The sequence below is a fragment of the Salmo trutta genome, chromosome 20, assembly GCF_901001165.1.
Source record: "Salmo trutta chromosome 20, fSalTru1.1, whole genome shotgun sequence".
NCBI lineage: Eukaryota > Metazoa > Chordata > Actinopteri > Salmoniformes > Salmonidae > Salmo > Salmo trutta.
The window spans coordinates 861,544-884,933 of NC_042976.1; the positions used below are offsets into that span (position 1 = coordinate 861,544).

At 52.4% G+C, this 23,390-nt stretch overlaps 1 protein-coding gene across 1 annotated transcript in view; it reads left to right on the forward strand.

The window, feature by feature from the left end:
* The first annotated feature begins 17,332 nt into the window (after positions 1 to 17,332).
* The window catches only part of map3k13 (mitogen-activated protein kinase kinase kinase 13), a 110,328-nt gene continuing 104,270 nt past the window's right edge, over positions 17,333 to 23,390 (forward strand). Inside the window, exon 1 of the mRNA XM_029701949.1 lies at positions 17,333 to 17,485. The gene's annotated coding sequence lies outside the window, so the exon portion shown is untranslated. The remainder of the gene's footprint in view (positions 17,486 to 23,390) is intronic.

A 23,390-nucleotide genomic window follows, 5' to 3' on the forward strand; every position in this document is an offset into this window, starting at 1 on the left:
GTGGGCAGACGAGGAGAGAGCAGTAGGAGTAGCAGTGTTATCTGTGGTAATCCATGTTTCCGTCAGCGCCAGGAAGTCTAGGGACTGGAGGGTGGCATAGGCTGAGATGAACTCAGCCTTGTTGGCCGCAGACCGGCAGTTCCAGATGCTGCCGGAGACCTGGAACTCCACGTGGGTCGTGCGCGCTGGGACCACCAGGTTAGAGCGTTTGTATGGCCTGTGCAGAGGGGAGAGAACAGGGATAGACAGACACATAGTTGACAAGCTACAGAAGAGGCTACGCTAATGCAAAGGAGATTGGAATGACAAGTGGACTACACGTCTCGAATGTTCAGAAAGTTAAGCTTACGTTGCGAAAATCTTATTGACTAAAATGACGAAAATGCTAGCTAACTAACACAACACTACACTAATTAAGTCGTTCCGTTGTAATGTAATAGTTTCTACAGTGCTGCTAGTCGGTAGAGGTTGGCTATTATACAAAAGCAACTTTGTAGCTAGCTAACATAACACTAATCAAGACGTTCCTTTGTAATGTAATTACTTTCTACAATGCTGCTCGTCGGTAATAGTTGGCTAGGTATGGAACAATGGCGTCGCGGGGGACGGAAATAGTTGGCTAGCTAACCTCGATAATTACTAAACTACACAATTATCAAGCTATGACAAAGACAACTATGTAGCTAGCTAGCTAACACTGCACTAGTCAAATCGTTCCGTTGTAATGTATTAGTATCTACAGCGCTGCTAGTCGGTAACGGTTGGCTAGCTAGCAAACCCACTAGCTAGCAGTGGGTTTGATGACTAGGTGTGTTGACTAAGTCTGGAGTCTGGACAAGGCGTCGCGTCGCGGCTGGCTAGCTAACCTCGATAATTACTCTAAACTACACAATTATCTTAGATACAAAGACAGCAAAGACAACTATGTAGCTAGCTAACTAACATTAACACTACACTAATCAAGTCGTTCCGTTGTAATGTAATAGTTTCTACAGTGCTGCTAGTCGGTAGAGGTTGGCTAGCTAGCAGTGTTGACTAGCTAGCAGCTAGCAGTGTTGACTACGTTAGGAGGACGAAAAAATAGCTAGCCTCGATAATTACTCTAATTACTCTAAACTACACAATTATCTTTGATAGCTAAGAAAAATTGCTCAGATCAAACAAACCAAACCGTTGTAATGTAAAGAAGTGTAATATTACCTGTGGAGTGAAGCGAAGTGCGACTGCTCGCTCCGGACCGGGCTAACCCAGTTAGCCCTGCTAATTCAGCTCTGCTAACCCAGTTAGCCCTGCTAAATCAGCTCTACTAACCCAGTTAGCCCTGCTAATTCAGCTCTATTAACCCAGTTAGCCCTGCTAATTCAGCCAGCCCTGCTAATTCAGCTCTGCTAACCCAGTTAGCCGTGCTAATTCAGCGAGCTCTACTAACCAAGTTAGCCCTGCTAATTCAGCCAGCTCTACTAACCCAGTTAGCCCTGCTAATTCAGCTCTACTAACTCAGTTAGCCCTGCTAATTCAGCTCTACTAACTCAGTTAGCCCTGCTAATTCAGCTCTGCTAACCGAGTTAGCCCTGCTAATTCAACCAGCTCTACTAACCCAGTTAGCCCTGCTAATTCAACCAGCTCTACTAACCCAGTTAGCCCTGCTAATTCAGCCAGCTCTACTAACCCAGTTAGCTCTGCTAATTCAGCTCTACTAACCAGTTAGCCCTGCTAATTCAGGTGTACTAACCGAGTTAGCCCTGCTAATTGAACCACCTCTACTAACCCAGTTAGCCTTGCTAATTCAACCAGCTCTACTAACCCAGTTAGCCCTACTAATTCAACCAGCTCTACTAACCCAGTTAGCCCTGATAATTCAGCTCTGCTAACCCAGTTAGCCCTGCTAATTCAGCCAGCTCTACTAACCCAGTTAGCCCTGCTTATTCAGCTCTGCTAACCCAGTTAGCCCTGCTATTTCAGCCAGCTCTACTAACCCAGTAAGCCCTGCTAATTCAGCCAGCTCTACTAACCCAGTTAGCCTTGCTAATTCAGCTCTACTAACCCAGTTAGCCCTGCTAATTCAGCTCTACTAACCCAGTTAGCCCTGCTAATTCAGCCAGCTCTACTAACCCAGTTAGCCTTGCTAATTCAGCCAGCTCTACTAACCCAGTTAGCCCTGCTAATTCAGCCAGCTCTGCTAACCCAGTTAGCCCTGCTAATTCAGCCAGCTCTACTAACCCAGTTAGCCCTGCTAATTCAGCCAGCTCTACTAACCCAGTTAGCCCTGCTAATTCAGCTCTACTAACTCAGTTAGCCCTGCTAATTCAGCCAGCTCTACCAACCCAGTTAGCCCTGCTAATTGAACCAGCTCTACTAACCCATTTAGTCCTGCTAATTCAGCCAGCTCTACTAACCCAGTTAGCCCTGCTAATTCAGCCAGCTCTACTAACCCAGTTAGCCCTGCTAATTCAGCCAGCTCTGCTAACCCAGTTAGCCCTGCTAATTCAGCCAGCTCTGCTAACCCAGTTAGCCCTGCTATTTCAGCCAGCTCTGCTAACCCAGTTAGCCCTGCTAATTCAGCCAGTTCTACTAACCCAGTTAGCCCTGCTAATTCAGCCAGCTCTGCTAACCCAGTTAGCCCTGCTAATTCAGCCAGCTCTGCTAACCCAGTTAGCCCTGCTAATTCAGCCAGCTCTGCTAACCCAGTTAGCCCTGCTATTTCAGCCAGCTCTGCTAACCCAGTTAGCCCTGCTAATTCAGCCAGTTCTACTAACCCAGTTAGCCCTGCTAATTCAGCTCTACTAACCCAGTTAGCCCTGCTAATTCAGCCAGCTCTGCTAACCCAGTTAGCCCTGCAAGCTCCTCACACCACGAATCCGACAACCAATGATATAGATGACCTAAACCAGAACCAGAACCAACTGGTTTGAGGGCAGACTTTTCCACCAAACTCGAAGGTGTCCTAACAAGGATTAGTGAGGTTAAACGTGACCTTTAAGCCTACTCCATGCAGTTGGACGAAGCAGAGGAACGCATTAGCATGGTGGAAGATACTGTCGTCATCTGTCAAAACAACGACCAAAAAGGTGGCGAACCTTACTTCAAAACTAAACTCGCTCAAGAACCACCACACGAGGTCTAATTTGAGACTGGTTAATCTACCTGAAAAAGTGGAAAATGGTAACGCAGTTTTCTCGAGAGATGGCTTTGGGGCCAGACAACTGTCCGGACCCCCTGTGCATTGAAAGAGCTCATCGGCTCCCAGCTCCTACAGGTCCGAGAACCCCCCCCCCTCTCCTCCTTATCCTTATCATGAATCTTCTCAACTTTCAAGACAAAGTCCAAGTGATGTGGAAAGCCAGGGCTATGAGCAAGAGCTCATATGACCAAGAGATCATGTTCTTCCCTGACCTATCTTCTGCGGAACTGCACCGAAAAAGAACCGAAAAAGAAAAGATTTTGACGGGGGTCAAACACCAACTCAGGCCCCTCAACGTTGCCTATAGAAAAGCATTCCCAGCTAAACTACGGCGGACCTACAATGGACGGTCACGCAAGTTTGACTCTCCCTCTCAAGGTGAGGCGCTCATCCGTTTCATACAACGTGAATCTTCTTCTTCTTCACTTCAAGTTTACCGTAGTCCCACTCTGGACTACGGAGAATTAAACCACCTTGGATTATATGACTGTTGGCGAGCTAACTAACATTAGCTAATGTATTAGCTGCTACTGTTGTACTGTAACTAGCATAACAGTTAAGTGAGTAATATGGTGAGCCCACTCAAAGCGTCCTGATATTATTTGTTGCCTGTATGTGCTGATCACTCAGCTCAGCTTCTTCTGTGTGACAGGCGAGAGAGCTGTCCGTTGAACGTTGGGTGTCATGTTGAAGTGTATTTTTGTTATGCTAATAATCTTCCATTTGATTACATAAAACACTGTCGAATGCCAGCGAAGATGTTTAGCTCCATGTCAACGGACACATCAGGACCTTGTTCATTCATCCGGCACAAACGACAAGCGTCGGGATTCATTCAATGGCATTGAGGAATAGACCACCTCAGCCATCGGCTTCATCAATAAGTGCCCAGTCCCCTACATACAGCCCAGTCCCCTACATGCAGCCCAGTCCCCTACATACAGCCCAGTCCCCCCTACATACAGCCCAGTCCCCCCTACATACAGCCCAGTCCCCTACATACAGCCCAGTCCCCTACATACAGCCCAGTCCCCCCTACATGCAGCCCAGTCCCCTACATACAGCCCAGTCCCCTACATACAGCCCAGTCCCCTACATACAGCCCAGTCCCCTACATGCAGCCCAGTCCCCTACATACAGCCCAGTCCCCTACATACAGCCCAGTCCCCCCTACATGCAGCCCAGTCCCCCCTACATACAGCCCAGTCCCCTACATACAGCCCAGTCCCCTACATACAGCCCAGTCCCCCCTACATACAGCCCAGTCCCCCCTACATGCAGCCCAGTCCCCCCTACATGCATCCCAGTCCCCCCTACATACAGCCAAGTCCCCCCTACATGCAGCCCAGTCCTCTACATACAGCCCAGTCCCCTACATACAGCCCAGTCCCCCCTACATACAGCCCAGTCCCTACATACAGCCCAGTCCCCTACATGCAGCCCAGTCCCCCCTACATACAGCCCAGTCCCCTACTTACAGCCCAGTCCCCCCTACATACAGTCCAGTCCCCTCTACATACAGCCCAGTCCCCCCTACATGCATCCCAGTCCCCCCTACATACAGCCCAGTCCCCTACATGCAGCCCAGTCCCCCCTACATGCAGCCCAGTCCCCTACATGCAGCCCAGTCCCCCCTACATACAGCCCAGTCCCCTACATACAGCCCAGTCCCCCCTACATGCAGCCCAGTCCCCCCTACATGCATCCCAGTCCCCCCTACATGCAGTCCAGTCCCCTACATGCAGCCCAGTCCCCTACATACAGCACAGTCCCCTACATGCAGCCCAGTCCCCTACATACAGTCTAGTCCCCTCTACATACAGCCCAGTCCCCCCTACATACAGCCCAGTCCCCCCTCCATGCAGCCCAGTCCCCCCTACATACAGCCAAGTCCCCCCTACATGCAGCCCAGTCCTCTACATACAGCCCAGTCCCCTACATACAGCCCAGTCCCCCCTACATACAGCCCAGTCCCTACATACAGCCCAGTCCCCTACATGCAGCCCAGTCCCCCCTACATACAGCCCAGTCCCCCCTACATACAGCCCAGTCCCTACATACAGCCCAGCCCCCCCTACATACAGCCCAGTCCCCTACATACAGCCCAGTCCCCCTACATGCAGCCCAGTCCCCTACATACAGCCCAGTCCCCTACATACAGCCCAGTCCCCTACATACAGCCCAGTCCCCTACATGCAGCCCAGTCCCCCCTACATACAGCCCAGTCCCCTACATACAGCCCAGTCCCCCCTACATGCAGCCCAGTCCCCTACATACAGCCCAGTCCCCCCTACATACAGCCCAGTCCCCTACATACAGCCCAGTCCCCTACATGCAGCCCAGTCCCCCCTACATACAGCCCAGTCCCCTACATACAGCCCAATCCCCCCTACATGCAGCCCAGTCCCCTACATACAGCCCAGTCCCCCCTACATACAGCCCAGTCCCCTACATACAGCCCAGTCCCCCCTACATGCAGCCCAGTCCCCTACATGCAGCCCAGTCCCCCCTACATGCAGCCCAGTCCCCTACATACAGCCCAGTCCCCCCTACATACAGCCCAGTCCCCCCTACATGCAGCCCAGTCCCCTACATACAGCCCAGTCCCCTACATACAGCCCAGTCCCCCCTACATACAGCCCAGTCCCCTACATACAGCCCAGTCCCCTACATGCAGCCCAGTCCCCTACATGCAGCCCAGTCCCCTACATACAGCCCAGTCCCCTACATGCAGCCCAGCCCCCTACATGCAGCCCAGTCCCTCCTACATACAGCCCAGTCCCCCCTACATGCAGCCCAGTCCCCCCTACATGCAGCCCAGTCCCCTACATACAGCCCAGTCCCCCCTACATACAGCCCAGTCCCCTACATGCAGCCCAGTCCCCTACATACAGCCCAGTCCCCTACATACAGCCCAGTCCCCTACATGCAGCCCAGTCCCTCCTACATACAGCCCAGTCCCCCCTACATGCAGCCCAGTCCCCCCTACATGCAGCCCAGTCCCCTACATACAGCCCAGTCCCCTACATACAGCCCAGTCCCCCCTACATACAGCCCAGTCCCCTACATGCAGCCCAGTCCCTACATACAGCCCAGTCCCCTACATACAGCCCAGTCCCCTACATACAGCCCAGTCCCCCCTACATGCAGCCCAGTCCCCTACATGCAGCCCAGTCCCCTACATGCAGCCCAGTCCCCTACATACAGCCCAGTCCCCCCTACATACAGCCCAGTCCCCCCTACATGCAGCCCAGTCCCCCCTACATACAGCCCAGTCCCCCCTACATGCAGCCCAGTCCCCTACATACAGCCCAGTCCCCCCCTACATGCAGCCCAGTCCCCTACATACAGCCCAGTCCCCCCTACATACAGCCCAGTCCCCCCTACATGCAGCCCAGTCCCCCCTACATACAGCCCAGTCCCCCTACATGCAGCCCAGTCCCCTACATGCAGCCCAGTCCCCTACATGCAGCCCAGTCCCCTACATGCAGCCCAGTCCCCCCCTACATGCAGCCCAGTCCCCTACATACAGCCCAGTCCCCCCTACATGCAGCCCAGTCCCCCCTACATGCAGCCCAGTCCCCTACATACAGCCCAGTCCCCCCTACATACAGCCCAGTCCCCCCTACATGCAGCCCAGTCCCCCCTACATACAGCCCAGTCCCCTACATGCAGCCCAGTCCCCCCTACATGCATCCCAGTCCCCCCTACATGCAGCCCAGTCCCCCCTACATGCAGCCCAGTCCCCTACATACAGCCCAGTCCCCCCTACATACAGCCCAGTCCCCTACATACAGCCCAGTCCCCCCTACATACAGCCCAGTCCCCCCTACATACAGCCCAGTCCCCCCTACATACAGCCCAGTCCCCTACATACAGCCCAGTCCCCCCTACATACAGCCCAGTCCGCTACATACAGCCCAGTCCCCCCTACATACAGCCCAGTCCCCCCTACATGCAGCCCAGTCCCCTACATACAGCCCAGTCCCCCCTACATACAGCCCAGTCCCCTACATACAGCCCAGTCCCCTACATACAGCCCAGTCCCCCCTACATACAGCCCAGTCCCCCCTACATGCAGCCCAGTCCCCCTACATACAGCCCAGTCCCCCCTACATGCAGCCCAGTCCCCTACATACAGCCCAGTCCCCTACATGCAGTCCAGTCCCCTACATACAGCCCAGTCCCCTACATACAGCCCAGTCCCCTACATACAGCCCAGTCCCCTACATGCAGCCCAGTCCCCCACATACAGTCCAGTCCCCCCTACATGCAGCCCAGTCCCCTACATGCAGCCCAGTCCCCTACATACAGCCCAGTCCCCCCTACATGCAGCCCAGTCCCCCCTACATGCAGCCCAGTCCCCCACATACAGTCCAGTCCCTACATGCAGTCCAGTCCCTACATACAGTCCAGTCCCTACATACAGCCCAGTCCCCCCTACATGCAGCCCAGTCCCCCCTACATACAGCCCAGTCCCCTACATGCAGCCCAGTCCCCTACATACAGCCCAGTCCCCTACATGCAGCCCAGTCCCCTACATGCAGCCCAGTCCCCTACATGCAGCCCAGTCCCCTACATGCAGCCCAGTCCCTACATGCAGCCCAGTCCCTCCATACAGCCCAGTCCCCTACATGCAGCCCAGTCCCTACATACAGCCCAGTTCCCTACATGCAGCCCAGTCCCCTACATGCAGCCCAGTCCCCTACATGCAGCCCAGTCCCCTACATGCAGCCCAGTCCCCCCTACATACAGCCCAGTCCCCCCTACATACAGCCCAGTCCCCCCTACATACAGCCCAGTCCCCTACATACAGCCCAGTCCCCTACATACAGCCCAGTCCCCCCTACATGCAGCCCAGACCCCTACATACAGCCCAGTCCCCTACATACAGCCCAGTCCCTACATGCAGCCCAGTCCCCTACATACAGCCCAGTCCCCCCTACATGCAGCCCAGTCCCCTACATGCAGCCCAGTCCCCCCTACATGCAGCCCAGACCCCTACATGCAGCCCAGTCCCCTACATGCAGCCCAGTCTCCTACATACAGCCCAGTCCCTACATACAGCCCAGTCCCCCCTACATACAGCCCAGTCCCCTACATGCAGCCCAGTCCCCCCTACATGCAGCCCAGTCCCCCCTACATGCAGCCCAGTCCCCTACATACAGCCCAGTCCTCCCTACATGCAGCCCAGTCCCCTACATACAGCCCAGTCCCCCCTACATGCAGCCCAGTCCCCTACATGCAGCCCAGTCCCCTACATACAGCCCAGACCCCTACATGCAGCCCAGTCCCCTACATACAGCCCAGACCCCTACCTGCAGCCCAGTCCCCTACATACAGCCCAGTCCCCTACATACAGCCCAGACCCCTACATACAGCCCAGTCCCCTACATACAGCCCAGTCCCTACATGCAGCCCAGTCCCCTACATACAGCCCAGTCCCCTACATACAGCCCAGTCCCTACATGCAGCCCAGTCCCCCCTACATACAGCCCAGTCCCCTACATACAGCCCAGTCCCCTACATACAGCCCAGTCCCCACTACATACAGTCCAGTCCCCTACATGCAGCCCAGTCCCCCCCTACATACAGCCCAGTCCCCTACATGCAGCCCAGTCCCCTACATACAGCCCAGTCCCCTACATACAGCCCAGTCCCTACATGCAGCCCAGTCCCCCCTACATACAGCCCAGTCCCCTACATGCAGCCCAGTCCCCCCTACATACAGCCCAGTCCCCTACATGCAGCCCAGTCCCCTACATACAGCCCAGTCCCCTACATACAGCCCAGTCCCCCCTACATGCAGCCCAGTCCCCTACATGCAGCCCAGTCCCCCCTACATGCAGCCCAGTCCCCTACATGCAGCCCAGTCCCCCCTACATGCAGCCCAGTCCCCTACATACAGCCCAGTCCCCACTACATGCAGCCCAGTCCTCTACATACAGCCCAGTCCCCCCTACATACAGCCCAGTCCCCTACATACAGCCCAGTCCCCCCTACATGCAGCCCAGTCCCCTACATACAGCCCAGTCCCCCCTACATACAGCCCAGTCCCCCCTACATACAGCCCAGTCCCCTACATACAGCCCAGTCCCCTACATGCAGCCCAGTCCCCCTACATACAGTCCAGACCCCTACATGCAGCCCAGTCCCCTACATACAGCCCAGTCCCCCCTACATACAGCCCAGTCCCCCCTACATACAGCCCAGTCCCCTACATACAGCCCAGTCCCCTACATGCAGCCCAGTCCCCCTACATACAGTCCAGACCCCTACATGCAGCCCAGTCCCCTACATACAGCCCAGTCCCCCCTACATACAGCCCAGTCCCCCCTACATGCAGCCCAGTCCCCCCTACATACAGCCCAGTCCCCCCTACATGCAGCCCAGTCCCCAACATACAGCCCAGTCCCCCCTACATGCAGCCCAGTCCCCTACATACAGCCCAGTCCCCCTACATACAGCCCAGTCCCCCCTACATACAGCCCAGTCCCTACATACAGCCCAGTCCCCTACATACAGCCCAGTCCCCCCTACATACAGCCCAGTCCCCTACATACAGCCCAGTCCCCTACATACAGCCCAGTCCCCCCTACATACAGCCCAGTCCCCCCTACATACAGCCCAGTCCCCCCTACATGCAGCCCAGTCCCCTACATGCAGCCCAGTCCCCTACATGCAGCCCAGTCCCCCCTACATGCAGCCCAGTCCCCTACATACAGCCCAGTCCCCTACATGCAGTCCAGTCCCCTACATACAGCCCAGTCCCCTACATACAGCCCAGTCCCCTACATACAGTCCAGTCCCCTACATACAGCCCAGTCCCCTACATACAGTCCAGTCCCCTACATACAGCCCAGTCCCCTACATGCAGCCCAGTCCCCTACATACAGCCCAGTCCCCCCTACATGCAGCCCAGTCCCCTACATGCAGCCCAGTCCCCCCTACATACAGCCCAGTCCCCCCTACATGCAGCCCAGTCCCCTACATACAGCCCAGTCCCCTACATACAGCCCAGTCCCCTACATACAGCCCAGTCCCCTACATACAGCCCAGTCCCCTACATGCAGCCCAGTCCCCTACATGCAGCCCAGTCCCCTACATACAGCCCAGTCCCCCCTACATGCAGCCCAGTCCCCTACATACAGCCCAGTCCCCTACATGCAGCCCAGTCCCCTACATGCAGCCCAGTCCCCCCTACATACAGCCCAGTCCCCCCTACATGCAGCCCAGTCCCCCCTACATGCAGCCCAGTCCCCCCTACATACAGCCCAGTCCCCCCTACATGCAGCCCAGTCCCCTACATGCAGCCCAGTCCCCTACATGCAGCCCAGTCCCCCCTACATACAGCCCAGTCCCCCCTACATACAGCCCAGTCCCTACATACAGCCCAGTCCCCCCTACATACAGCCCAGTCCCTACATGCAGCCCAGTCCCCCCTACATACAGCCCAGTCCCTACATGCAGCCCAGTCCCCCCTACATGCAGCCCAGTCCCCCCTACATACAGCCCAGTCCCATACATGCAGCCCAGTTCCCTACATGCAGCCCAGTCCCCTACATACAGCCCAGTCCCCCCTACATACAGCCCAGTTCCCTCTACATACAGCCCAGTCCCCTACATGCAGCCCAGTCCCCTACATACAGCCCAGTCCCCCCTACATACAGCCCAGTTCCCTCTACATGCAGCCCAGTCCCCTACATGCAGCCCAGTCCCCCCTACATACAGCCCAGTCCCCTCTACATACAGCCCAGTCCCCCCTACATGCAGCCCAGTCCCCTACATACAGCCCAGTCCCCTCTACATACAGCCCAGTCCCCTACATACAGCCCAGTCCCCTACATGCAGCCCAGTCCCCCCTACATGCAGCCCAGTCCCCCCTACATACAGCCCAGTCCCCCCTACATGCAGCCCAGTCCCCTACATACAGCCCAGTCCCCCCTACATACAGCCCAGTTCCCTCTACATGCAGCCCAGTCCCCTACATGCAGCCCAGTCCCCCCTACATACAGCCCAGTCCCCTCTACATACAGCCCAGTCCCCCCTACATGCAGCCCAGTCCCCTACATACAGCCCAGTCCCCTCTACATACAGCCCAGTCCCCTACATACAGCCCAGTCCCCTACATGCAGCCCAGTCCCCCCTACATGCAGCCCAGTCCCCTACATGCAGCCCAGTCCCCCCTACATGCAGCCCAGTCCCCTACATACAGCCCAGTCCCCCCTACATACAGCCCAGTCCCCTACATGCAGCCCAGTCCCCTACATGCAGTCCAGTCCCCTACATGCAGCCCAGTCCCCTACATGCAGTCCAGTCCCCTACATACAGCCCAGTCCCCTACATGCAGTCCAGTCCCCTACATGCAGCCCAGTCCCCTACATGCAGCCCAGTCCCCTACATACAGCCCAGTCCCCCCTACATGCAGCCCAGTCCCCCCAACATGCAGCCCAGTCCCCTACATACAGCCCAGTCCCCCCTACATACAGCCCAGTCCCCCCTACATGCAGCCCAGTCCCCTACATGCAGCCCAGTCCCCCCAACATGCAGCCCAGTCCCCAACATGCAGCCCAGTCCCCTACATGCAGCCCAGTCCCCCCTACATGCAGCCCAGTCCCCTACATGCAGCCCAGTCCCCTACATACAGCCCAGACCCCTACATGCAGCCCAGTCCCCCCTACATACAGCCCAGTCCCCTACATGCAGCCCAGTCCCCTACATACAGCCCAGTCCCCTACATACAGCCCAGTCCCTACATGCAGCCCAGTCCCCCCTACATACAGCCCAGTCCCCTACATGCAGCCCAGTCCCCCCTACATACAGCCCAGTCCCCTACATGCAGCCCAGTCCCCTACATACAGCCCAGTCCCCTACATACAGCCCAGTCCCCCCTACATGCAGCCCAGTCCCCTACATGCAGCCCAGTCCCCCCTACATGCAGCCCAGTCCCCTACATGCAGCCCAGTCCCCCCTACATGCAGCCCAGTCCCCTACATACAGCCCAGTCCCCACTACATGCAGCCCAGTCCTCTACATACAGCCCAGTCCCCCCTACATACAGCCCAGTCCCCTACATACAGCCCAGTCCCCCCTACATGCAGCCCAGTCCCCTACATACAGCCCAGTCCCCCCTACATACAGCCCAGTCCCCCCTACATACAGCCCAGTCCCCTACATACAGCCCAGTCCCCTACATGCAGCCCAGTCCCCCTACATACAGTCCAGACCCCTACATGCAGCCCAGTCCCCTACATACAGCCCAGTCCCCCCTACATACAGCCCAGTCCCCCCTACATACAGCCCAGTCCCCTACATACAGCCCAGTCCCCTACATGCAGCCCAGTCCCCCTACATACAGTCCAGACCCCTACATGCAGCCCAGTCCCCTACATACAGCCCAGTCCCCCCTACATACAGCCCAGTCCCCCCTACATGCAGCCCAGTCCCCCCTACATACAGCCCAGTCCCCCCTACATGCAGCCCAGTCCCCAACATACAGCCCAGTCCCCCCTACATGCAGCCCAGTCCCCTACATACAGCCCAGTCCCCCCTACATACAGCCCAGTCCCCCCTACATACAGCCCAGTCCCTACATACAGCCCAGTCCCCTACATACAGCCCAGTCCCCCCTACATACAGCCCAGTCCCCTACATACAGCCCAGTCCCCTACATACAGCCCAGTCCCCCCTACATACAGCCCAGTCCCCCCCTACATACAGCCCAGTCCCCCCTACATGCAGCCCAGTCCCCTACATGCAGCCCAGTCCCCTACATGCAGCCCAGTCCCCCCTACATGCAGCCCAGTCCCCTACATACAGCCCAGTCCCCTACATGCAGTCCAGTCCCCTACATACAGCCCAGTCCCCTACATACAGCCCAGTCCCCTACATACAGTCCAGTCCCCTACATACAGCCCAGTCCCCTACATACAGTCCAGTCCCCTACATACAGCCCAGTCCCCTACATGCAGCCCAGTCCCCTACATACAGCCCAGTCCCCCCTACATGCAGCCCAGTCCCCTACATGCAGCCCAGTCCCCCCTACATACAGCCCAGTCCCCCCTACATGCAGCCCAGTCCCCTACATACAGCCCAGTCCCCTACATACAGCCCAGTCCCCTACATACAGCCCAGTCCCCTACATACAGCCCAGTCCCCTACATGCAGCCCAGTCCCCTACATGCAGCCCAGTCCCCTACATACAGCCCAGTCCCCCCTACATGCAGCCCAGTCCCCTACATACAGCCCAGTCCCCTACATGCAGCCCAGTCCCCTACATGCAGCCCAGTCCCCCCTACATACAGCCCAGTCCCCCCTACATGCAGCCCAGTCCCCCCTACATGCAGCCCAGTCCCCCCTACATACAGCCCAGTCCCCCCTACATGCAGCCCAGTCCCCTACATGCAGCCCAGTCCCCTACATGCAGCCCAGTCCCCCCTACATACAGCCCAGTCCCCCCTACATACAGCCCAGTCCCTACATACAGCCCAGTCCCCCCTACATACAGCCCAGTCCCTACATGCAGCCCAGTCCCCCCTACATACAGCCCAGTCCCTACATGCAGCCCAGTCCCCCCTACATGCAGCCCAGTCCCCCCTACATACAGCCCAGTCCCATACATGCAGCCCAGTTCCCTACATGCAGCCCAGTCCCCTACATACAGCCCAGTCCCCCCTACATACAGCCCAGTTCCCTCTACATACAGCCCAGTCCCCTACATGCAGCCCAGTCCCCTACATACAGCCCAGTCCCCCCTACATACAGCCCAGTTCCCTCTACATGCAGCCCAGTCCCCTACATGCAGCCCAGTCCCCCCTACATACAGCCCAGTCCCCTCTACATACAGCCCAGTCCCCCCTACATGCAGCCCAGTCCCCTACATACAGCCCAGTCCCCTCTACATACAGCCCAGTCCCCTACATACAGCCCAGTCCCCTACATGCAGCCCAGTCCCCCCTACATGCAGCCCAGTCCCCCCTACATACAGCCCAGTCCCCCCTACATGCAGCCCAGTCCCCTACATACAGCCCAGTCCCCCCTACATACAGCCCAGTTCCCTCTACATGCAGCCCAGTCCCCTACATGCAGCCCAGTCCCCCCTACATACAGCCCAGTCCCCTCTACATACAGCCCAGTCCCCCCTACATGCAGCCCAGTCCCCTACATACAGCCCAGTCCCCTCTACATACAGCCCAGTCCCCTACATACAGCCCAGTCCCCTACATGCAGCCCAGTCCCCCCTACATGCAGCCCAGTCCCCTACATGCAGCCCAGTCCCCCCTACATGCAGCCCAGTCCCCTACATACAGCCCAGTCCCCCCTACATACAGCCCAGTCCCCTACATGCAGCCCAGTCCCCTACATGCAGTCCAGTCCCCTACATGCAGCCCAGTCCCCTACATGCAGTCCAGTCCCCTACATACAGCCCAGTCCCCTACATGCAGTCCAGTCCCCTACATGCAGCCCAGTCCCCTACATGCAGCCCAGTCCCCTACATACAGCCCAGTCCCCCCTACATGCAGCCCAGTCCCCCCAACATGCAGCCCAGTCCCCTACATACAGCCCAGTCCCCCCTACATACAGCCCAGTCCCCCCTACATGCAGCCCAGTCCCCTACATGCAGCCCAGTCCCCCCAACATGCAGCCCAGTCCCCAACATGCAGCCCAGTCCCCTACATGCAGCCCAGTCCCCCCTACATGCAGCCCAGTCCCCTACATACAGCCCAGTCCCCTACATGCAGCCCAGTCCCCTACATACAGCCCAGTCCCCTACATACAGCCCAGTCCCCTACATACAGCCCAGTCCCCTACAGTCCCTACATCTTGACAACAAAATAGGTAAAGCGGTTGACCAGGTGCTTTTCAACTTCATCTGGAAAAATCGTACACATTATATTAGGAAATCTGTCGTTATGAACTCTTATGAATTGGTGGTCTCAATTTTTTATTTTTTTTCCTACTTTGAATAATACTTTTAAGATAAATTGGACTAAACATTTTTTAAAGATTCCAACTTCAATTTGGAATTTCATTCCTCGTTATCTTCTCCCGTTTTGGTGACTTCAATTTGACGTTACTTTGTAACTATAACATTGATAAGATTCCTGCTTTTCATAGACCAGTATTCTTAGCGTGGTCGTTAATATATTGTAACGGCTGTCGTAATGTTGAAGTGACCAAATCGCAGGCGGGATGTGAATACTCATCTTTTAATGATAATGAATAAAGCAAACACGGAAAACAATAAACAAGAACGACTGAAGACAAGTTAACAGGCTATACTTACAATAATAGCAGTGCTACCGAAACAACCCACAAACCCAGATGACAAACACACTCCTAATATATAACTCCCAATCAGGAACAACGATAACCAGCTGTCCCTGATCGGGAGCCACACAGACCAACATAGAAACAGACATCCCAGAACACACATACACAGACTTCTTCTGCCACGTCCTGACCAAAATACTACACAACTACTCCCTCTGCTGGTCAGGACGTGACATATATATATATATATATATATATATATATATATAAACATAATTCTTCCCTACATAGGTATTTCATTTGGAACAATAAGGCCTTTTTGTATAGAATCAAGTCTTTATTTTCTAAGAAAGGGTTCAATAATCATATCAATTGTTACTCAATTATGAGGAATTTTTATCACGTTACTATATCCCTGTTACACCAAGAGAGTTCTCCATAGTCTCTGATGCTGTAACACCTAGAGAGTTCCCCATAGCCTCTGATGCTGTAACATCTAGAGAGTTCTCCATAGTCTCTGATGCTGTAACACCTAGAGAGTTCCCCATAGTCTCTGATGCTGTAACATCTAGAGAGTTCTCCATAGTCTCTGATGCTGTAACATCTAGAGAGTTCCCCATAGTCTCTGATGCTGTAACATCTAGAGAGTTCTCCATAGTCTCTGATGCTGTAACATCTAGAGAGTTCCCCATAGCCTCTGATGCTGTAACATCTAGAGAGTTCCCCATTGTCTCTGATGCTGTAACACCTAGAGAGTTCTCCATAGTCTCTGATGCTGTAACATCTAGAGAGTTCTCCATAGTCTCTGATGCTGTAACATCTAGAGAGTTCTCCATAGTCTCTGATGCTGTAACATCTAAAGAGTTCCCCATTGTCTCTGATGCTGTAACACCTAGAGAGTTCTCCATAGTCTCTGATGCTGTAACATCTAGAGAGTTCTCCATAGTCTCTGATGCTGTAACACTGAGAGAGTTCTCCATAGTCTCTGATGCTGTAACATCTAGAGAGTTCTCCATTGTCTCTGATGCTGTAACACAGAGAGAGTTCTCCATAGTCTCTGATGTTGTAACATCTAGAGAGTTCCCCATAGTCTCTGATGCTGTAACACTGAGAGAGTTCTCCATAGTCTCTGATGTTATTTCGTCTGGAACTCTCATGTTATTTAGAGTTGTAGCCAGACTTCACCTTCTTGACCTACCCTTGTTTAATCCAGTTGACTCTCCAATAGGGAAAATATGTTTCTCCTTGGTCCCTCAGAACAACAGATTTATATGTGCTTTATTTCATAGGGAGATTGTATCCATTCCTTATGTCACAAGTTACTGGAAAACATTGGGTCACTAATATCTGTTGGTAAAAAGTCTGGTTATTACCACACAAATACCTGCTTGTTAACAAGGTGAGAGGTCTCTTTCAGAATGATCCATAAGTGTTACCCTGCGATTCATTACCTGAAGAAACTCAAAAAAGACATTAACATTGATTGTACTTTTTGTGTTGATCATCCAGAAACAGTTTCACATTTATTTTGGCATTGTCTACATTATGGAAAGATATTCACCGTTTTATAATTGTTAATATTCTTGATGACTTTTGTTTGTTATGGGAGAATGTGCTGCTCGGTATCCTTAATTCATAATAAAGATAAAGAAAAAACAATTTTACCTCATAAATCTAATTGTGCTAATGGCAAAAATGTCATATTCAGAAATGTAAATACTGGACCACGAAGAAGACAACATGACAAGAGGCCACGAGAAACGGTCTTGAGTGACAACAAACTTACCCAATTAGCTTATTCGCTTGAAACACACCCACTTCTGTCGATCCAATCACTTCTGTTGACACGCCCACTTTCAGAGACACCTCCACGTCGGCAGGTCCCGCCCAATCCGGAGAGGGGTTCTCTACGCGTCACGAAACACGGAAATGACGTCGCAGCTCACCAGATTCGGATTAAACCATCGGATTACAGTAAAAACAGTCGGACGGAGCGAAGAACCGGAGGGCTGTCAGATCGACCTGAAAACGGTACGGTTCCTTGCAGGGTTTTTTTACAACAAAAAATAATTGAATATGTGAAAGTAGACGTATACCTTGTAGAGTTATGCGTTTTGTTTGAGGCAACATTTTGTTCGGGTGTTATGTGTCAAGACGTGTCTTTCTTTCTGGGTAGTTTTATCTATCCGGTGCTGCTGTCGTCTGGCATCAAACCGCAGGCGAGCTGTGCAGTCTTGGAACAAAATAGACCACAATTAATTTGAGAATTTTATTTGACATATTATTTCAGAAAATATAATGAATCGTTTACTTGCGTTGTGTTACAGCGTTGTAATAAGGCATATACGCACTGGAGCTGTACTATTCTGTCTTTGTTTTTACACCCCACTGTCTGTAGACGCCGGTCAGTCATCCTCAGAGAGAGGGGTGGCTGCTACGCTGCTAAACGGCTTATTATGTAACACACTGGACAGTACGAAAACATGACAATGCTGCAGATTTATACATGTATTCTGTATACTATTCCTTATAGGTACACATGCACTGTACATTTGTTCTACTATAGGTAGCAGAACAGCAGTCTAAGTAGGCTATATATACTGTAGGTCACAGAACAGTAGTCTGAGTAGACTATATATACTGTAGGTCACAGAACAGCAGTCTGAGTAGACTATATATACTGTAGGTCACAGAACAGCAGTCTGAGTAGGCTATATATACTGTAGGTCACAGAACAGCAGTCTGAGTAGGCTATATATACTGTAGGTCACAGAACAGCAGTCTGAGTAGGCTATATATACTGTAGGTCACAGAACAGTAGTCTGAGTAGGCTATATATACTGTAGGTCACAGAACAGTAGTCTGAGTAGACTATATATACTGTAGGTCACAGAACAGCAGTCTGAGTAGGCTATATATACTGTAGGTCACAGAACAGCAGTCTGAGTAGGCTATATATACTGTATATACTGTAGGTCACAGAGCAGCAGTCTGAGTAGACTATATATACTGTATATACTGTAGGTCACAGAGCAGCAGTCTGAGTAGGCTATATATACTGTATATACTGTAGGTCACAGAGCAGCAGTCTGAGTAGGCTATATATACTGTAGGTCACAGAACAGCAGTCTGAGTAGGCTATATATACTGTAGGTCACAGAACAGTAGTCTGAGTAGGCTATATATATTGTAGGTCACAGAACAGCAGTCTGAGTAGGCTATATATACTGTAGGTCACAGAACAGCAGTCTGAGTAGGCTATATATACTGTAGGTCACAGAACAGCAGTCTGAGTAGGTTATATATACTGTAGGTCACAGAACAGCAGTCTGAGTAGGCTATATATACTGTAGGTCACAGAACAGCAGTCTGAGTAGGTTATATATACTGTAGGTCACAGAACAGCAGTCTGAGTAGGCTATATATACTGTATATACTGTAGGTCACAGAACAGCAGTCTGAGTAGACTATATATACTGTATATACTGTAGGTCACAGAACAGCAGTCTGAGTAGGCTATATATACTGTAGGTCACAGAACAGTAGTCTGAGTAGGCTATATATACTGTAGGTCACAGAACAGCAGTCTGAGTAGGCTATATATACTGTAGGTCACAGAACAGCAGTCTGAGTAGGCTATATATACTGTAGGTCACAGAACAGCAGTCTGAGTAGGCTATATATACTGTATATACAGTAGGTCGCAGAACAGCAGTCTGAGTAGGCTATATATACTGTAGGTCACAGAATAGCAGTTATATATAATATTCTCTCTCATATACCTGTATGTGCTGTACTGTACATGTCTGAGGAAGAATCCTCAGTTTTATGAGAAGGCAGACGACCTGTCTTGGCTCAAGGAGAGGCACTATGGTGACTACAGTTCCGGTGCTGGATGCCTGTGTACTGGATGCCTGGGTACTGGATGCCTGGGTGCTGGATTGCTGGGTGCCTGGGTGCTGGACCCCTGGGTGCTGGATGCCTGGGTGCTGGATGCCTGGGTGCTGGACCCCTGGGTGCTGGACCCCTGGGTGCTGGACCCCTGGGTGCTGGATGCCTGTGTACTGGATGCCTGGGTGCTGGATTGCTGGGTGCCTGGGTGCTGGATGCCTGGGTGCTGGATGCCTGGGTGCTGGATGCCTGGGTGCTGGATGCCTGTGTACTGGATGCCTGTGTACTGGATGCCTGGGTGCTGGACCCCTGGGTACTGGATGCTGGATGCCTGGGTACTGGATGCCTGGGTGCTGGATGCCTGGGTGCTGCATGCCTGGGTGCTGGATGCCTGTGTACTGGATGCCTGTGTACTGGGTGCCTGGGTGCTGGATGCCTGGGTACTGGGTGCCTGGGTGCTGGATGCCTGTGTACTGGATGCCTGTGTACTGGGTGCCTGGGTGCTGGATGCCTGTGTACTGGATGCCTGTGTACTGGGTGCCTGGGTGCTGGATGCCTGGGTGCTGGATGCCTGGGTGCTGGATGCCTGGGTACCGGATGCCTGGGAACTGGATGCCTGGGTGCTGGACCCCTGGGTACTGGATGCTGGATGCCTGGGTGCTGGATGCCTGGGTGCTGGATGCCTGGGTGCTGGATACCTGGGTACTGGATGCCTGGGTGCTGGACCCCTGGGTACTGGGTGCCTGGGAACTGGACCCCTGGGTGCTGGACCCCTGGGTACTGGGTGCCTGGGTGCTGGGTGCCTGTGTACTGGATGCCTGTGTACTGGATGCCTGGACCCCTGGGTGCTGGATGCCTGTGTACTGGATGCCTGGACCCCTGGGTGCTGGATGCCTGTGTACTGGACCCCTGGGTGCTGGATGCCTGGGTGCTGGACCCCTGGGTGCTGGATGCCTGGGTGCTGGATGCCTGGGTGCTGGACCAATGGGTGCTGGATGCCTGGGTGCTGGACCCCTGGGTGCTGTCTTGCTGTTGTTGTGAGGGTAGCGTTGTATTTCCTGATTCTGCTGAGTGAGAATGTGGAGTAAATGTCTCTATGTGACAGAGATCTGTCTGGTTTCAGTTTGGAGCACCGAGCCCAGGGTGCAGTTACAGGTCACAGAACAATCAGGATGGAAGACACACACACACACACACACACACACACACACACACACACACACACACACACACACACACACACACACACACACACACACACACACACTAACACACACACTCACTCACACACACACACACTAACACACACACTCACTCACACACACTCACTCACACTCACACACACTCACACACACTCACACACACTAACACACACACTCACACACACTAACACACACACTCACACACACTCACTCACACACACTCACACACACTCACACACACTGATACACACTCACACACACTCACACACACTGATACACACTCACACACACTCACACACACTCACACACACTGATACACACTCACACACACTCACACACACTAACACACACTCACACACACTGATACACACTCACACACACTCACACACACTCACACACACACACACACTGATACACACTGACACACACTCACACACACTCACACACACTAACACACACTCACACACACTGATACACACTCACACACACACACTCACACACACTCACACACACTCACTCACACACAGTCACACACACTGATACACACTCACACACTGTGGTGAAGACTGAGCCTATCAGGGAGGGGTATTGTCTGTGTTGACCTATGGCAGGAGGATACTCACCACTGGTGAAGACTGAGCCTATCAGGGAGGGGTATTGTCTGTGTTGACCTATGGCAGGAGGTTACTCACCACTGGTGAAGACTGAGCCTATCAGGGAGGGGTATTGTCTGTGTTGACCTATGGCAGGAGGTTACTCACCACTGGTGAAGACTGAGCCTATCAGGGCGGGGTATTGTCTGTGTTGACCTATGGCAGGAGGATACTCACCACTGGTGAAGACTGAGCCTATCAGGGAGGGGTATTGTCTGTGTTGACCTATGGCAGGAGGATACTCACCACTGGTGAAGACTGAGCCTATCAGGGAGGGGTATTGTCTGTGTTGACCTATGGCAGGAGGTTACTCACCACTGGTGAAGACTGAGCCTATCAGGGGAGGGTATTGTCTGTGTTGACCTATGGCAGGAGGTTACTCACCACTGGTGAAGACTGAGCCTATCAGGGAGGGGTATTGTCTGTGTTGACCTATGGCAGGAGGATACTCACCACTGGTGAAGACTGAGCCTATCAGGGGAGGGTATTGTCTGTGAGAGACAGTGAAATGCTGACAGGTCTTTCCCAACAATGTAGAGACAAATAGGAGAGAAATAATAGAAAAGTAAAACATGTAATAATAAATGTAATAATGAATTGGCTGAATACAGGATGTACAGGATATACAGGATGTACAGGATGTACAGGATGTACAGGATGTACAGGATATACAGGATATACAGGATATACAGGATGTACAGGATGTACAGGATATACAGGATGTACAGGATATACAGCATGTACAGGATGTACAGGATGTACAGGATATACAGAATATACAGGATATACAGGATGTACAGGATGTACAGGATATACAGGATGTACAGGATGTACAGGATGTACAGAATATACAGGATATACAGGATGTACAGGATGTACAGGATGTACAGGATGTACAGAATATACAGGATATACAGGATGTACAGGATGTACAGGATGTACAGGATGTACAGGATGTACAGGATATACAGAATATACAGGATGTACAGGATGTACAGGATATACAGGATGTACAGGATATACAGAATATACAGGATATACAGGATGTACAGGATGTACAGGATATACAGGATATACAGGATGTACAGGATGTACAGGATATACAGAATGTACAGGATGTACAGGATGTACAGGATATACAGGATGTACAGGATATACAGGATATACAGAATATACAGGATATACAGGATATACAGGATATACAGGATATACAGGATGTACAGGATGTACAGGATATACAGGATATACAGAATATACAGGATGTACAGGATGTACAGGATGTACAGGATATACAGAATATACAGGATATACAGGATGTACAGGATGTACAGGATGTACAGGATATACAGAATATACAGAATGTACAGGATGTACAGGATGTACAGGATATACAGGATATACAGATTATACAGGATGTACAGGATGTACAGGATATACAGAATGTACAGGATGTACAGGATGTACAGGATGTACAGGATATACAGAATATACAGAATGTACAGGATGTACAGGATGTACAGGATATACAGGATGTACAGGATATACAGGATATACAGAATATACAGGATGTACAGGATATACAGAATATACAGAATATACAGGATGTACAGGATGTACAGTATAAACAGCTCATTCGGAAAGTTTTCAGACCGTTTGCCTTTTTCCACATTTTGTTACTTTATAGCCTTATTCTAAAATTAAATTTGTCCTCATCACTCTACACACAATACATCCTAATGTATTGCAATTTATAAACTAAAAAAATGGAAATATCACATTTACATAAGTATTCAGACCCTTTACTCAGTACTTTATTGAAGCACCTTGTCATAAGCGTCGTAGTGAGTGGACCAAAACGCAGCGGCTATACGTATGCTCATCTTCTTTTATTGAAGAAAACAAAAACAAAAACACTTATACTAAACAAACGATGATAACCAGTCCTGTAAGGTTCACTGACAATACATGGAAACAACTACCCACAAAACCCATGGAAAAACACCCCTACTAAATAGGACCTTCAATTAGAGGCAACGAGGAACAGCTGCCTCCAATTGAAGGTCAACCCAAGAAATTTCAACATAGAAATAGACACACTAGAACAAACATAGAAATATACTAACATAGAACATAAACCAAAAACCCCGAAACACATAAAACAAATACCCCCTGCCACGCCCTGACCAAACT